General features: G+C 46.6%; 1 protein-coding gene across 13 annotated transcripts in view; it reads left to right on the top strand.

Annotated features, from left to right (window-relative positions):
- PTPRS (protein tyrosine phosphatase receptor type S) overlaps positions 1–16,302 on the top strand; it is a 346,861-nt gene that overhangs the window by 160,194 nt on the left and 170,365 nt on the right. The window lies entirely within an intron of this gene.

Here is a 16,302-nt window from a genome sequence, read left to right as displayed (position 1 = left end):
ATTTTGGATTCTGCTTCAGTTTGAAGCCCTCACTCCAGCTTTGGGCACGAAGCCTGCTTTGATCAAAATTGATCAAAAGAATGCTTAGAAGTCCTGCCTGAAGACACCGGTTTCCTCAAACTAGAAATGCATTTTTATCTTACACCTGAATTGTTTGGAATGTGTCACGTTGAGCCAATATCGGTTCCATTCTCTCCTCCTTTTGAGCCTTTTCCAACGCTTCCTGTGCACTTTTTTCTTCCAAACCTAGTGATGGACAAACTTGGTTCAATTCAGAGCTGATTCTGCATTTATGAGGTGCTGGTTCACATGTTTACCTTAACACATTTCCCCCGGGAATTGTGGATTCTAGTACCAACCATGGCGGGGAGCCAATTTGCAATTCAGCTACTGTCCTCTCCAAAAACAGGAGTTGTAGTTACAGTACAGATGCAAGACAGCGACCCCATTAAATATTTGCAAGAAACAGTCAAGAGAATTTGCTTTGCTTTGTTCATTTATACCTTGCTTTTAAATTAAAGTTACCATAGTTGCTCTCAATGCATGCAAAAGGCTATCAAGCGGGTTAAAATACAGCCATGAATTTAAAAATGGGTGTACTGTATATGTAGTAGAAAAGCAGAGCTTTTACAAATAGCAGTATTGTATATGCCTTCCCAAACAGGCAGGCCTTTGCCATTTGGCTGAAGCCTGCGTAATCTCTTTAAGGAGGGAATTCTGTAGCTGTGAGGCCATCACTGAGAAGTCCCTGTCTTTGGCACCTGATAACTCTGGGGTTCTCGGCCTTGGGTATTGGACTCCAACTCCCAGCTCCCCCAGATAATGTTGGGCTGCAACTCCCAATGGCCCACAGCCATTGCAGCTGGTGGTAATGGAAACATAGGAAGCTACCATATACTGAGTCAGACCATTGGTCTATCTCGCGCAGTATTGTCGTCACAGACTGGCAGCAGCTGCTCCAAGGTTGCAGGCGGGAATCTCTCTCAGCCCTATCTTGGAGATGCTGCCAGGGAGGGAACTTGGAACCTAGATGCTCTTCACAGAGCGGCTCCCTCCCCTAGGATACCCATTCATATGCAAGCAGGGCAGACCCTGCTTAACTAAGGGGACAAGTCATCTTTGCTACTCCAAGACCAGCTCTCGTCCTGTAGTCCATCAACCTCTGGACTGCAACAGAGTTTGAGAAGCCCTGTGATATAACCTATTCACTGACTCAGAAGCTAGTTAAGGAATATGGTGTTAACCTTAGTGGACTTTTCTGCATATGCTTGTACGGCTTAGTAGTTCACTTAAGCTCTGTTCTGACATGGCGTTTTTCATGCACACAGGTGTCTGCACACATGTACGTTTTTGTGTGCTCATTTAAAAAGTGAATTTGGGTACAGGCTTCCTCAAATGCAGGATACAGATAGGAAGTGTACCACAGTATGGGCGTTGGACATAACATGTAAATAGCTGTGTGTTAGTACAGATCTGTATGGGCATACACTGTACACAGATTCTACAGCATATTAATCTGTATCCAGTTGTGGGGCCTACATTTTAGGAAGAATGCTGCCAAACTGGAACAGGTTCAAAGGAAGGCAACCAAGATGGGGAGGGATCTTGAAACCAAGTCCTATGAGGGATGGCTGAGGAAGCTCGATATGTTTAGCCAGGAGGGTAGAAGACTAAAAGGAGATATGAGAGTGATCATCAAAGATCCAAAGGGCTATCACAAAGTAGAAGGAGCGGGCTTGTTCTCTGTTGCCCATGAGGACTAGAACCAATGGATTGAAATGGAAATGAAGCAGATTTAGGCTAGACATTAGGAAGAATTTCCTGACTATGAGAGCTGTTCACCAGTGGAACAGTCTGCCTCATGTTGGTAAGCTGTCCTTTGCTGGAGGTTTTCAGACAGTGCCTTCGTCTTCGTCTGTCAGGGATGCTGCAGCAGGTTCCTGCAGAGAGAAGGGGGCTGGTCTAGAAGACCTCCAAGGTCCCTTCCGAGACTGATTAATTAATTATTGATTGATTGATTGATTTTATACTGCCCTTCCAAAATGGCTCAGGGCGGTTTACAATTAAAACAAACCATTAAAACAGTAAAGAGCTAAAACAAAAATTAAAAAAAAAAATAACAACAATTAACAATTTAAAAACATTTTAAAACAACAATTAAACAGTTGCAGTAATTAAAAACCCTGAAACCGAGTTAAAATATTAAAACCAATTTTTAAAGCCAGGCCAAACAGATACGTTGTAAGGGTTCTCCTGAAGGCTAATCGAGAATTAAAATTACGGATTTCCGCAGGGAGCGCATTCCTCAGCTCCGGAGCAGCCATAGAGAAGGCCCGCCTCTGAGTCGCCACCAGACGAGCTGGTGGTAACTGGAGACGAACCTCCTCAGATGACCTTGATGTGCAGTGGGGATCACTCAGAAGAAGGCGCTCTCTAAGGTAACTCGGGCCTAAGCCATTCAGGGCTTTAAAGGTAACCAGCACTTTGTATTTTGCCTGGAAACATATCGGCAGCCAGTGCAATTGTTTCCGATATGTTTCTGGGCAAAATACAAAGTTATGATGATAGATCATCATCATAAATAAATACATAAATAAATAAATACAAATTTATTATGATAGGACTATAGTTTCATAGCAATCACTAAACATAAGAACAGCCCTGCTGGATCAGGCCCAAGGAGGCTCATCTAGTCCAGCTTCTGTTCCACACAGTGGCCCACCAGATGCCTCTGGGGAGCCCACAGGCAAGAGGTCTGTGCATGCCCTCTCTCCTGCTGTGGCTCCCCTGCAACCGGTATTGAGAGGCATCTTTCCTCTGAGGCTGGAGGTGGCCTATAGCCACCAGACTAGTAGCCATTGATAAACCTGTCCACCATGAATTTATCTAAGCCCCTTTTAAAGCCATCCAAGCTGGTGGCCATCACCACATCCCATGGCAGAGAGTTCCACAGATTAATTATGTGCTGTGTGAAAAAGTACTTCCTCTTTTCGGTCCTAAATTTCCCAACCTTCAGGTTCATGGGGTGACCCCTGGTTCTAGTGTGAGAGAGGGAGAGAAATTTCTTTCTGTCCACCCTCTCCACTCCATGCATAATTGTATACATCTTGATCATGTCTCCCCTTAGTCGCCTCTTTTCCAAGGTAAAAGGTTTCCACTGAAACCTTTGGCAAGAAGGGAAGGGGTTTAATTTTGAGATGACCTTTGCACGTGCATTTGGGAGGCATCTGCCTTCCTGGCCCCTTCTTTATTGATTATGCAAACTCCATTTTGGTTTACGTTCTGAACCGAAGAAGTACTCGTGGGAGAAGTGGTGCTCAACCAGGAATACGACCCAGTGTTGCAAACTGGACCGATTTGTTTCCCAGCAATGAGCTCTGGCGTCCATTGCTGCGAGAAACCTTCTTGTCAGATATAGAATCTGAGGTTCTTTTAGGGAAGACTGAGATCTGCAGCAACAAATGTTGAGTGTTGGTACTGTGTCATGCATCCTTCTGGAATGCAAGTGCCCTTGACTGAAGCTGTTTAGTGCTACACAAACAGACAGAATTCCATGCTGGGGTCATGGAATCGAAAGCTGTGACCTGTATCGGGCATGCAAATCTAAGCATATTTGCATAATGTTTCTGCTTGTGCCCAATGCGACATTTTACTGATCACCAAAAAAAAAAAAAAAGATCAAGGCCATTGGAGGACACCGGCAGTTCTGCCTTCCACCCCTGTAACTCTTGTTCACCTCTGGGCTTTGGAGACACTCTCAGGCATTGGTCACGTGTGTGTGAAGCGCTTCTTTGAACCCATGAGGACTAGCAGGCTGTGACTTAGAAAGCTGAATTAACGCTGCATTCTGCATTGCTTCTGGGCTTGCATGCAATCACAACATATACTAAAGCGAACACAAAATCCACAGATTTTCCCATCACAACAACTGGGAACGACCCCATTCCGAATGGAATGTTCCGAGTGCTGTTTTGAATTCCAGATTGGTGCTCTTCTGGCCTCTGTGCACACGCAGCAGCCATTTGCGTGGGTGGTGTGGACCAGTTTCCCCTCTAAGGCATGTGCACATGCACGTGCTCACGTTTTTTGATGTCCACTCAGTTAATTTTAGATCCCGCTCAGGTTAAATTAGGAAGATCCCACTCTGAGTGCATGTGTGCACACGCTGCCTTGATATTGCCACCCCACAAAAGTCATTCCATGCACAGATGAAAAAAAGAAAGAAAGAACACTGGTGTGGACCACGCAAATGGCCACTGCACATGCGCAGAGGCCAGAAGAGCGCCATTTTGGATTCCAAAGTGGTGCTCAGAATGGGTCGGGCTGTTCCGCCTTGGAATGGGTCATTGCGTTCTGTGCTCGAAACAGGCCCCCTTTTTAAGGGCGTTCTGTTTTGAGCTCAGAGCACTCGAAAAGGCCCATTTCGAGGCGGACTGTTCCGCCCGTGGAACGTTCTGCACATCCCTAATATATGCCAGTCTGAACTTAGATGGTCAGTTTCACTTCTGCCACCAAGACCCCCAAGCCAGCCAAAAAGAATAACAAATATTATTCTTGCTCCTAAATTAAAAGAACTACACTGGCTACCAATAAGTTTCCGGACAAAACACAGGTTGCTGATGATAACCTATAGAGCCCTAAACAGCGTAGGCCCAGGGCATTTAAGAGAACTTCTTCACTATTAGCCCCATCACCCATTGAGATCATCTGGAGAGGTCCGTCTGCAGCTTCTGCTGGCTCGTCTGGTGGCTACTCAGGGACGGGCCTTCTCTGTTGCCAGCCCAAGACTCTGAAATGCGCTCCCTGCTAAAATAAGAGCCTCCCCATCTCTGACAACTTTTAAAACGTCTCTAAAGACACATTTATTCATCCACGCCTTTTAACTAGACTTGTGGTTTTAAATATTTTAAGGTCTTGATTTCCGTTTTAATTTGTTTTGTGTTGCTGTAAACCGCCCAGAGATGGAAGTTTGATAGGTAGATAGATAGATGAATGCATGAATGTATGATGTTTTAATGGTATCCATTTCTTTGGAGGTTGTTGCTCCTTTAATTGCTTGCTTCCTAAAATTGTTCGCAGAACTTTTCCCTTTGACTTCACAGAACAAAATCACATTCCCCTTAATGACTTGGCTGCAACCTTCTACACACTTTCCTGGGAGTAAACCCCACTGAACTTGGTGAGACTTAATTTCTTAGTAAACACGCATCTGTCCTTCCGTTAGCACAATTTCCTCCTTGTTTTGAAGGTTGGCTTTTGGCCATTTAAATCTCCTCCCTTCTTCCTTTTAAAAAAAATGATTGCATTTTGGGAAGGTGCCACTTTAGCTTTAAAGCTGCCTCAAGTTGCTTGAAAAGTAAATTGGTTGTAAGTTTCTGAGTAAATAAAACTATGGGTCAAAGTCTCCATGAATTTAATAGATGTGCTGTGGGCATAATTTCCCCTGCTTCCTGGTCTACTTGAAGAGAGAAGCTGGTGCTTCTGAAATTCACCCTACCATTTACTGCTAAAGTGCAGCCTATTCAGGACTAGTGAGGATGTAACATTCCTGGGTGCTTTCCAGACTAGCTGTTCAACAGCAGCAAAATGCCTCTGTTCAGGCAAGTCGCATTCGAAACGTAAACAGCAGGGGGAGCAGTCTCGCAGAAACTAACAACCTGAAAAAAACAGTAGCTTTTTTACACGGGATATACGACTTCCTAGCTCTATATCGCAGCGATTAAATACGAAACAAGGCCTTGGAAATGTGAACGGCACCCTGCTGTCCATGTAGGGATTGCGGTGTCACAACACAGGAAGTGTGGAAGCACACTTCCGAGATCCGATGTGACCCCATTGCAGGGTCAGATCTGGAAACCGCTCTGACCTCCTTCTCCTCTTGTGCATTTGGAGATATTGCTGCTGCAGCATTAGGTCTGCAGCAACAGAAGCTGGTTTCCAAACTGGGAGCAAACTGGGGTTAGCATTCACGTGGGAGCTGGTATAACAGTACAGCACCATGTTTTGTTCCTCCTCCTATATTAGTCAGAGCTGAATGGGAGAAGTGGTAGCAAGCATGCATCATCCTCTTTGCTAAGCAGAATCGGCCCTGGTTTGGATTTGAATGGGAGACTACATGTGTGAGCACTGTAAGAGATTCCCCTTAGGGAATCTCTCTGGGAAGAGAGCATCTGCATGCTTGCATGTGGAAGGCCCCAGGTTCCCTCCATGGCATCTCCAGATAGGGCTGAGAGAGAGATGCCTGCCTGCATCCTTGGAGAAGCCGCTGCCAGTCTAGGTAGACAATACTGAGCTAGGTGGACCAAGGGTCTGACTCGGTAAAAGGCAGCTTCCTATGTACTCAGCCACATCCCCATTAGCCATGCTTGGTTCTGTGACCCGTCTGACTCATGAGGAGACCCTTCCAGCATCCGTTGGCGAACTGCCAGAGGAATGCTCCACTTTTGCTGTTGGAAATGAGCCCAGCAATGATGGTTCTGGGGTGGGGGTGGGGATTGGGTCTTGCGTTCTGGGGATCCAGTCCTCCCTCGGAGGAACCTCGCCCAGTTGATCCCCGGGCTCTGTGGGATGGGTTGAGCAGCGGTCCTGGGTTGAGGGAGTAGTCGGTGGTGGGTTCCTCCTCTGAGGACTCGCCAGGGTCTGAGTCAGGGAGGCCCCTGACACTGGTTTGCAGGCTGCACTTAAAAGTGAACCGGGGTTAACCTTCATGTTGGAGCAGGCATAACACAGCACCAGGGTTTGCTCTGTAAAGAGGAGGTGAGCCCAGTGTGAGAAAGAGAGTGGGGAGCAAGAGAGTGGGGAGTGCCCTAGGGGGCTCCCAGTCACCTAACCTGATTTTTTAGGAGACCAGGAAAGCCACCGAATGGAACAGTGGGGAAATGACTTGATTAGCAAGCCAGAGGTTGCCGGTTCGAATCCCTGCTGGAATGTTTCCCAGACTATGGGGAAACGCCTATATCGGGCAGCAGCGATATAGGGAGATGCTGAAAGGCATCATCTCATGCTGCGTGGGAGGAGGCAATGGTGAACCCTTCCTGTATTCTACCAAGACGACCACAGGGCTCTGTGGTCGCCACGAGTCAACATCGACTCGGCAGCACACTTTACCTTTAGGAAATCCGCATCTGCTCTGAACCTCGGAAGAGGCATATTTTGTACACCAGATAGGGAGCTGTCTTCTTTTCTTTAATTGAGGGAGGGGTGTGTGCGTGTGTGTGTGCACCGGGTGAAGAGTTCAAGGATTTGGGCTGGGGAATTCTGTAAGGAGCGTGGAAGTGTGTTTTTGGCCTCAGGCTCTCACTTCATGACATCTGTCAGAAAAAAGAAGATTTGTCCTCAGTAATTTGGATGTGTCCTTGGCATTCAGCTCTGTGCTCTGAACAAAATCTGCAGTCCCAGAGTAGGCGGAAATGGCTGTGCCCCCACTGTGTGTTTGTATTGTCATTCCAAAATTCTAGCTGCAATTTGTGAACATTTTAGGAGCTTGGCTTGGTTTATGCTTGAGAGATTATTCCTAGGACAGGTTTCTGAACAATTTCTGAGATTTGGTAACAGTTTCTAGATGTGTCAATTGGTAGTTTAATGGAAAAGGAGTAAAATATTGAATACGTTTCAAATATTGAAATATTGGAGGGTTTCAGATGCCTTGGGAAGAGCTGCTGGTTAGACACTTTTCAGGGTGGGAGTGAGATCATCTGAAGATCTTTTGCTACTGAGTGAGTGGACTTTTGGAGCAGGAAACAGGATCCAAAATGCTCCATTCACTGGAGAGATTGTGTCACTGGAGGCATCAATTCTGTGTGCTGCAGCACTTCAAAGGGATCTAAATGTGTATGCGTAAGTGTCTTGGGTGATAGCTTTGTCTGTTTTACTGATTCCCCATTGTGAGAATTCCGGCTCAGGGCAGTTCAGCATTTGATTTCAGAGAATGGGTAGCCTTGTTGAATGCACACTAGTTCTGGATTTGACCAGTGTGTCCTAAACACTGTCCACCCTTATTAAACTGGATCAACCTTCTTCTTCTTGGCCACTGTATCTTCTCTGGATTCTATCTTCCCAGTTTCAGTTGGATCAACTAGTAAATAAGCTTTTGTGAGTTTTTGGAGTTGTTTTTATCCAGAAATCGAGGATTTGATTCATCTTATTTCCAAGCCAATCAAATTTGAGCTAGGGGAACACACATACATAAGAACAGCCCTGCTGGATCAGGCCCAAGGAAGCCCATCTAGTCCAGCATCCTGTTTCACACAGTGGCCCACCAGATGCCGCTGGAAGCCACAGGGAGGAGTTGAGGACATGCCCTCTCTCCTGCTGTTACTCCCCTGCTACTGGTACTCAGAGGCATCCTGCCTTTGAGGCTGGAGGTGGCCTGTAGCCCTCCGACTAGTAGCCGTTGATAGACCTCTCCGAAGTGATCCAAACCCCTCTTAAAGCCATCCAGGTTGTTGGCTGTCACCACATCTCATGGCAGAGAATTCCACAAGTGGGTTATGCGTTGTGTGATAAAGTACTTCCGTTTGTTGGTTCTAGATTTCCTGGCAATCAATTTCATGGGATGACCCCTGGTTCTAGTGTGATGTGAGAGGGAGAAGAATTGCTCTCTATCCACTTTCTCCACACCATGCATGATTTTATAGACCTCTATCATGTCTCCCCACAGTCGTCTTTTTTCTAAACTAAAAAGCCCCAGGTGTTTTAGTCTTGCCTCATAAGAAAGGTGCTCTAGGCCCCTGATCATCTTGGTTGCCCTCTTTTGCACCTTTTCCAGTTCTACAATGTCCTTTTTAAGATGTGGTGACCAGAATTGTACGCAGTACTCCAAGTGTGGTCGCACCATAGTTTTGTATAAGGGCATTATAATATTAGCCATTTTATTTTCAATCCCCTTCCTAATGATCCCTAGCATGGAATTGGCCTTTTTCACAGCTGGCACACATTGAGTCAACACTTTCAACGAGCTGTCCGCCACGACCCCAAGAGCTTGTCAATGCTCTTACTGCAGGGAGGGGAAGCCATTGTGGGAAGTGAATTTTTAAGATGCTACTCAAGTCCGGTTCGCTGAAATCATCTCCCAGGGCCAGATCTGCCATTCCTGCCCCCCCCCCCCCGTGCTCTTTATGGAATCTCCTGGTCTGCATCTGGTCCGGGTATTTGAAACTTGGCACCCACTCCAGTACTTGGCATCAGGTGCGGAGCCAGCCGAGTGGCGGACTCGGTCCAGCCCCACCCAGCGGCCCCTCTGAAGGCGTCCTGTGTGCGTGACGTCATGGGCACAGGGTGTGCCCCAAACGAACCCCACCACCACCGCCCGGGCTACCGGGGCCCCCAAGAGAGCACTTGCCTATCCTTTTCAGGCAGCATTTGCTTCCTGAAATGGTCTGTTATCTTCCTCCAGAGAGGGGGCATGGCCTTGAGCTCCGAAGAGCCCAAGCAAGCACTTCTGTATCATTTCAGGCAGTGCTTGCTGCCTGAAAGCATCTATTCTCCCTTTCTCTCCTTCTCTGGAGGGAAAGAAAGGGGGATAGACACTTTCAGGCAGCAAACGCTGCCTGAAAAGGATAGGCAAGCACTCGCTTGGTGCTCCCGGTAGCCCAGACGGTGGCAGGGGGGGTGTCATTAGGGGCTCCTCCAAAGCCCGAGCCACATCCCCCCCCACTGGGGGCTTCGGCAGCTCCTACCAATGGCGGGCCAGGTTCTTTGAACCCGTTTGCACAATGGTGGCTACGTTCCTGCTTGGCATCAAGTGCTGGCTAAGTAGACAGCTGAGATTCTATGGTTGCCATCAGATGTAGCACAGGACCATGGTTCCAATGGGGGGCACACACACCCTGCTCTCCCATCCGCGTCTGGGCGTTCAGAAGAGCTGCTTCTCTACAGTCAGTAAGACTGCAAAGAGGCGGGGGGGGGCTGTCTGTGCGGGCCTCCTTCTCGACAGGAGGACATCCCTCACAGCCAATCAGGCCAGAGTGAGAGCGGAGGTTCCTCCCTCAACTCCACTTCCAGGGGGCCAAAACTGCGGTTCCAGCATTTGGAAGTATCGCTGGCACTGCAAAAGCGGAGTTGAAGGCGCCCAAACTCCACTCTGAACCAAAAGTTCAGAGTGGAGTTCAGGGAGGTAAACTGCGGGTCCCTTTTCTCCTTTAACTCCGGTTTCCCAAATCTGGATGTCCGGTTTCCTATTACGTCCAAATTTGGCCTATATTTATTTTATTTCCATATTTTTATACTGCCCAAAACTTACATCTCTGGGCTGTTTACAACAAAATAAAAACAGAAAGTAAAACATTAGTTAAAACAAAAATGAAAAGTTTAAAACATGACAACAGTGTAAAAACTTTAAAAGAATATTTGCTCCTGTAAGAAGCGCAAACAAGCAGCTCCTCTGTCGGATTTTAGGTGGCGGTTTTGTTTTTTATTTTCCTTGTGGGTTTTTTCCAGGTTTGATCTTGATAGGATGAATTATAATGATTTGCTGTTCAGAAAGGAGAGAAGGGAATAATAGCGCAAAGCTCAGTCTGACATGGGAGATAACGCATTTCTGTCCTAGGAAGCAACCCTCTGAATACAGATCCTGACGGCTGAGAGAGAAGTGTGGTGGTAGCACAGAGGAGGCTGCCTCTGAGTGTGTACAGAGTGTGTTTCACTTATAGAACAGCTGCCGCACATCTGAAGGCAGAGTGCCCCAAATGAAGAGAGTGGCTGCGTGTTTTCACGATGCTTCTGTTGGCAAAGCAGCAGGACAGCTGATCGCTTCCAGGAATGGGATTGGAGAGAAGCAGAACAAGTTATCAGCTTTTGTGGTTGGTGTTTGGATTGTGGCATGGTGTCCCCCCCCCCCAGTGTATTAAGAACCAATTAATTTTTAAAAGGCTTGTTTAGACTGGAAAAGAGGTGACAAATTGACCTACGCTTTAATGTCCCGGGAGGCAGGACGGAGGGGAATTATGTTGGCAATGTGTTACTGAATATATTAACTGTTGGCAGCGTCTATCGTTGGCAAACGTGATTCCAGAAATACATCCACTCCCTGGGTGAGGCCAGGGGAGACATCGGCAGGCGGAATCTCAAAGTGTTGTGGACAGAGCCCAAGAAGACCACGAGTGTGTACATTTTTCAAGCCTCAGGAATGGCTGGATAAAACGCAACTTTTGCTGGTAAAATACTAGCTTGTTGGTAATGTTGCAAAGAATGAGGCTGTTAGTGGAAGAGCCCCTGCTTTGTATGTTGGAGGTCCCAGTTTCAGTTGCTGGCAGCACCTCGGGGGGGGGGGGAGGCTGGGAAAGACTCCTGCCTAAAACCTTGGAGAGCTGCTGCCAGTCAGAGTAGACAGTTTTGAGCTAGATGGAACAAGGGCCTGACTCAATAAGAGGCAGCTTCCTGTTTTTAGGCTCTGTCCTTTCCTACAACACTGCTCCCAGCTCATGACCTTGCCAGGTCCCACCTCCTGATTTTCCAAAAGGCTCTGTCCCCACATCTCAGGGTTTGAGACACAAAGCAGAGAGTCTTGGAGTTAAGGGGGGTGCCCTGCAAATCAGGAGGTGGTGTCTGGGAAAGGGGCGATGCCTAGCAGTGCCTGGCCAATCAGGAAGTAGAGCTGCAGAGGCAGGCTGTGTCTGGTCCCTCAGGGGTGGAGCCTGATGAACTAGGAGGTGGTGGAGCTAACATGTTCTCAGGCCATGTGCAAAATAACTTCTCATGAAAAAGCTATTGCCCGTCCCCGGGGTGGGGAACCTTGAGGTCAAACTTTGGGACGTGACAACCCCACATCAAAGTGGGCCGGGCTGCAGCTTCTGATTGACTCCAGATGTGCAGTTTGGTGTCAAGGCTTGCTGCTGATGTTTGGATTCAGAAAAGAGGGAGCTGTGCCAGTCTGCAGGAAGCAAACGTCAAAAAGTGCTGCAGAAGAGGGGTTTTATATTTAGCAAATTGGCCGGTCCATTTTCAGCGTACTGTTCTTTTTTCAGGAGTGGCATGGTACAAAAATACATGCACACACATTAAGGCGGAGTAATTGCGCACAGAGATACTTTTGAACTAGAAAGATAGGGGATTTTTTAGGGAATAAGTTTGGGAAATAAAGCTTAGATGTCCCTGTGAAGCAGATGGTGGAAAAGGTTTAAGGCAGAATAACTAAAACATTTTTTTTAAGTGATTGTTTTATGAATTCTAACATAACGCAAATATGTTGATCAGGCATATTATTGCCTTATATAGAACGATGATCAGGGTATTTGTTCCATTTTAATGCATAATGAATATCTTTTTGTACCTCTCTCTTGATACAAAGCTACTAGCTCAAAACACTTTGGGCAACTTTCAAAAAATGAAATCTGTCTTTTGCAGCACCCTTTTTTAAATGTATGTGGCCTCTTCCCCCTCCTGCCCACAAATTATATTTGGATCCAGGAAAGAGTGGCCCCTGGGTTGTATTGGCCAGTAACCATGCTGTGGTTTGTGGCTGCCTCTCTTTTCCTGCACCTGCAACGTGTGTCTCTGATTCACCTGCTTTGAACCATCTGCAGCCGTTTGCCCTACCACCACTGCTTGTCTGTTTGCTAAATTTAAATACCATCTTGTATCTGGTAAAGGATTTCAAAGTGATTCATATTGTAACAAAATGAAGATTATAACAAAGCAGTGAAAAACCATGGTAATAGCAACCCGTATCAGTGAGAGCAGCAGTAAACGAAACCTGTGGACTAGCAACCCAAAGCTTGGCCTGTCTGCAAGTGACGGAAAAAGATGGTTTCAGGACTGGGATCTGCACAGAATTCAAATCAAATTCGAATTGATTTGATTTCGAACCATTTAACAGAGTGGAGATTCGTTTGAATTGATTCGAATTCACCTGAATCAATTTTGCCGAATCACAAATTCAGGTGAATTTGTTTGAATTCGATTCAACTTGATTTGAATTTGGATGAATTTGAATCAATGTGAACAAATCTCCACTCTGTTCAATGGTTCCAATTTGAGTCGAATTCCATTTTGTGCATATCTCTATTTTAGGAGCAGCAGTGGAGAAGGCTCTGCTTCTTACTATGGGGCTTGCTTGCATGCACAGTGTTAATAGAATCACAGAATGTTAGAGTTGGAAGGAACACTTGTGCTCTTCTAGTCCAGCCCTTTGCTTAGAGCAGGAGTCTGCGATAGTGGGGGGTTGTCCAGTTTTGTTTGAAATGTTGCACTCTTGACTTCTGTTGCACCATCATTGCACATAGTGATTTACAAAGTAATGTAAGCCAAAGCGAAAATACCTTGTGCTGCAGAGCAAGCACAATCTAAATTTCCACAGGGGGCAGATGATAAAGAGAAAGAGAGAGAGAGAAGGACTAGAACCAGTGAGTTGAAATGACAAGGGGAATTAAAGGTAAAGTGTGCTGTCAAGTAGATTTTGACTCCTGGCGCCCACAGAGCCCTGTGGTTTTCTTTGGTAGAATACAGGAGGGGTTGACCATTGCCTCCTCCCGCACAGTTTGAGCTGATGCCTTTCAGCATTTTCTTATATTGCTGCTGCCCAATATAGATGTTTTCCCTAGTCTGGGAAACATACTAGCGGGGATTCGAAGTTCGAACTGGCAACCTTCTGCTTGTTAGTCAAGCATTTCCCTGCTGCGCCACTTAAGGTGATGGTTATGCGGGGAAATGACTTGACTAGCAAGCCAGAGGTTGCTGGTTTGAATCCCTGCTGGTATGTTTCCCAGACTATGGGAAACTCCTATGTGTGGTTGCCAGGAGTCAACACTGACTCGACGGCACACTTTACCTGTACTTTATATTCAGACTCGACGCGAGGAAGAGATTCCGAACTGTAAGAGCTGTTGGACTGTGGAACAGCCTGCCTCATGCAGTGGTGGGCTCCTCTTTGCTGGAGGTTTTCAAACAGTGATACCGGATAGCCATTTGACAGGGATACTGTAGCCATTTCCTGCACATTTCTTTTAAAAAAGAGAGAGAGAGAGTATTGGAAAAGGTATCATGCAGTTCCCGCTCAGGCATATGGGCGTTCATTCATTTGTTCTCTCTCTCTCTCTCTCTCTCTCTCTCTCTCTCTCTCTCTCTCTCTCTCTCTCTTTTCAGTTCTGGTTTAAAAGCTTTTTAGAAAGAAATGTGGCTTCTGTTCTGTATGGTTCATCATACAAGTTCAGCATACAGGTTCATCTGTATGGTTTAACTCTTTGGTTCAGTTCTGGTTTAGACACACAATTTAAACGGTAGTTCTATAACCCGTTCTGATGCTTTGAACTCGTTTAGAGCTATTTCATACAGAATACTGTGATTAGTATGGGAGGAGAGCTGGTTTTGTGGTAGCAAGCATGAGTTGTCCCCTTTGCTATGCAGACTCTGCCCTGGTTTGCATTTGAATGGGAGGCCACATGTGTGAACACTGTTAGGATATTCCCCTTAGGGGATGGGGCCACTCTGGGAAGAGCCCCTACCTGCTTGCATGCAAAAGGTTCAAAGTTCCCTCCCTGGCAGCATCTCCAAGATAGGGCTGAGAGAGACTCCTGCCTGTAACCTTGGAGAAGCCGCTGCCAGTCTGTGAAGACAATACTGAGCGAGATGGACCAAGGGTCTGACTCGGTAAAAGGCAGCTTCCTTTGTTCCGAGTATTGTTGGTTTTAATATAATTAATATTTTAGGTACTAATGTTGTTGTTGTTGTTGTTGTTATTTTATTTATTGGGGGGTCAGCAACTGTGGGGCCCAGGGCCGAATGCAGTCTGCTGAGGGGTGCTTGGCTGCTCCAGTCATAAGCCTAGAGGCTCTGGAACAGGGGCTCCTGTAGCAGTTCTGACAAACCCACTCAGGGAGTGGGTTGAGATTTTGCCCCACTATTCTCACTCCCTCCTGAAGCAGCCGGTCAGAAAAGCAGGCCTCGGCCCAATCTGTCCTGATGCCCCTTATGCCTTGGACCTCCTTCCAGAGCCACATAGATTTGCTCTTTTAACATAACCCACTAATAGTAACAACATCAACAACAACAACAACACCTGTCTGACTGTGTAAACATGAAATAATCATCATCATAATTTGATTTCTATACCGCCCTTCCAAAAATGGCTCAGGGCGGTTTACACAGAGAAATCATAAATAAATAAGATGGATCCCTGTCCCCAAAGGGCTCACAATCTAAAAAGAAACACAAGACAGACACCAGCAACAGTCACTGGAGGTCCTGTGCTGGGAGTGGAGAGGGCCAGTTACTCTCCCCCTGCTCAATAAAGAGAATCACCACGGTAAAAGGTGCCTCTTTGCCAAGTTAGCAGGGGATAACGGCTAACTTTACTCCCTTGTTAACCCCCAAGATGCCCCCTTGCTTGCTTGCTTCAAACTTCCTCATTTCCATGGAACTTTTGGTCCCTCCACTGCTACTGTAACAGAGTCGAAGTGCGTGCAGCTGAAATGAGCTAGGACTTCTTCCCCTGGTTCCCCTGCCTTCACTTCCCTTGCCTTCCTCTTTTGTCTCTTCTGTGTCCTTGTATTTTCAGTTGTATCCTCCCTGGGGCAGGGACCTCTCCTTTTCTTCTCTGTGTGGTGGTGCTGCATGAATAAACCAATCACCCCATTTGACTGCCTTTGCATTCTTCCTTTGGGGAGTTAAGGTTTTGATGACTTCCAGGAGATTTCTCCTGCCCTGACACAGTGACCTATTAAAATGGCACTTCAAATGATTTCACCTTTCTTCTCCAGCAGCGCTCCTAGAAAGTGCTAAAAAGCCTTCAGGCCCTCTTCCCTTTGTGTGTGTGTGTGTGTGTGTGTGTGTGCGTGTGCCCTTCTGCCACTTGCAAGATAATTAGAGGTAAAGATAAAGTGTGCCTTTGAGTCAGTGTCGACTCCTGGCGACTACAGAGCCCTGTGGTTGTCTTTGGTAGAATACAGGAGGGGTTGACCATTGCCTCCTCCCACGCAGTATGAGATGATGCCTTTCAGAATCTTCCTATATCGCTGCTGCTCGATATAGGTGTTTCCCATAGCCTGGGAATACATACCAGCGTGGATTCGAACCAGCAACCTCTGGCTTGCTAATCAAGTCATTTCCCTGCTGCACCATTAGGTGGCTGCAAGATAATTTGGTTGCCTCTAATGCAAGGATTCTTAACCTTTTGCACCTCCGGGACCCCCTCCCCCAGATTCTCAAGTATCCCCACCCCCACCCTGTGTAACAAGATATTGTTGCAGAAGATCTTCTCATAAGGACCCAGTAAAAATCTGAGGGGAAAATAGGTACTCAGGGTAGTTATTTGCATGGACTTTATTCTGGCTCACCAGGAAGCAAGCTGAATTCGGTGCAGCAATTCAG

This window comes from Hemicordylus capensis, chromosome 2 (genome assembly GCF_027244095.1).
Source record: "Hemicordylus capensis ecotype Gifberg chromosome 2, rHemCap1.1.pri, whole genome shotgun sequence".
NCBI lineage: Eukaryota > Metazoa > Chordata > Lepidosauria > Squamata > Cordylidae > Hemicordylus > Hemicordylus capensis.
The sequence above is the reverse complement of the archived record's forward strand: the minus strand, read 5'-3'. Positions and strand labels throughout refer to the sequence as shown.